This window comes from Harpegnathos saltator, unplaced genomic scaffold (genome assembly GCF_003227715.2).
Source record: "Harpegnathos saltator strain DR-91 unplaced genomic scaffold, Hsal_v8.6 scaffold486, whole genome shotgun sequence".
Classification (NCBI taxonomy): domain Eukaryota; kingdom Metazoa; phylum Arthropoda; class Insecta; order Hymenoptera; family Formicidae; genus Harpegnathos; species Harpegnathos saltator.
This window is the reverse complement of record NW_020230300.1, coordinates 1281984-1283081: the sequence shown is the minus strand read 5'-3', so window position 1 is coordinate 1283081 and position 1098 is coordinate 1281984.

Genomic DNA, 1098 nt, shown 5'->3' with positions numbered 1-1098 from the left:
TACGCTCCGTTTATTTTCGTCCGGAGTACAATCCTTTTTTCAGCTTCCGCTCGGAGAAAGCGCGGCGCGTTGAAATTTCCTCAAGTCCCCGCGTCCGTCTATTCGCGAAAAATAGGCCGAGAGAAAGGGACGGTCCGCTGCGTTATCGCAGGCTCGTATTGTCCACGCATATTTTTGTCCGGTGATTAATTAGCCGATTTAGTGCGAGCAAACGAAGGCAACGGAGAAATCGCCCGTTTGGCGTGTTTTGATGGCGCAGTGAGAGTGAAATGGTGCACCCAAAAAAAGTATTCTATTTGTAAAGTGATTTTTCTCATAGTTTCGTATTCTAAGCGAAACCTTTTACGGAAAAAGGATTCCTCTTTCGATCAAACGATTAAAATGAACCGTTCATTTAAAATTTATTAGATATTATTCTGTAACTGTTTTCCTCTTATTTCAAAAGATTTCTTCTTATATCAATTAATTTTCCTCTTACATGAAGAGGAATATGTTGACTTGAATGTCGGTTTCTTTTGTTCAGTCATTTTCTATCTCCAAACATGAACGAAAAAATAACCATATGCTCATGAGTCAGAATATTTGGAATGCTTTTTAAAAAAAGTGTGTGTGTTGCTGTGACACATAACGAAGATAATTTACCCATATTTGGTCAAATATAGTTTATAATTTGTTGCAAGAAGTTGAATAATATATTCTTTCTTTTAACTATGTTTCATACGATTGGTTATGATGAATATCTTTGTAGCTATAAAATCCATAACAAAACTGATTGTTATGGATTGTTGAAAACTGGAAATTTATTTGTTATGATGATCTTATTTCATTCGTGTTTACTTATTATAAAACTGGAGCCAGAAGTACATCTATATATATATATATATATATTACTTTTCGCTATGATTATAATTTTTACAAATTAACCAGTATAACCAATAAGAATAAAGTACAGTAAGAATAAATAATAATCTTTTTAAAAAAGAGATTAAATAATCTGTGCATAAGAGGAAATTGATATTAAAATCGATAAGATTTACATGATACATATAACATATAATCCCTCTAACTTGAAGAATAATGTGTTTATAATACTTTCCT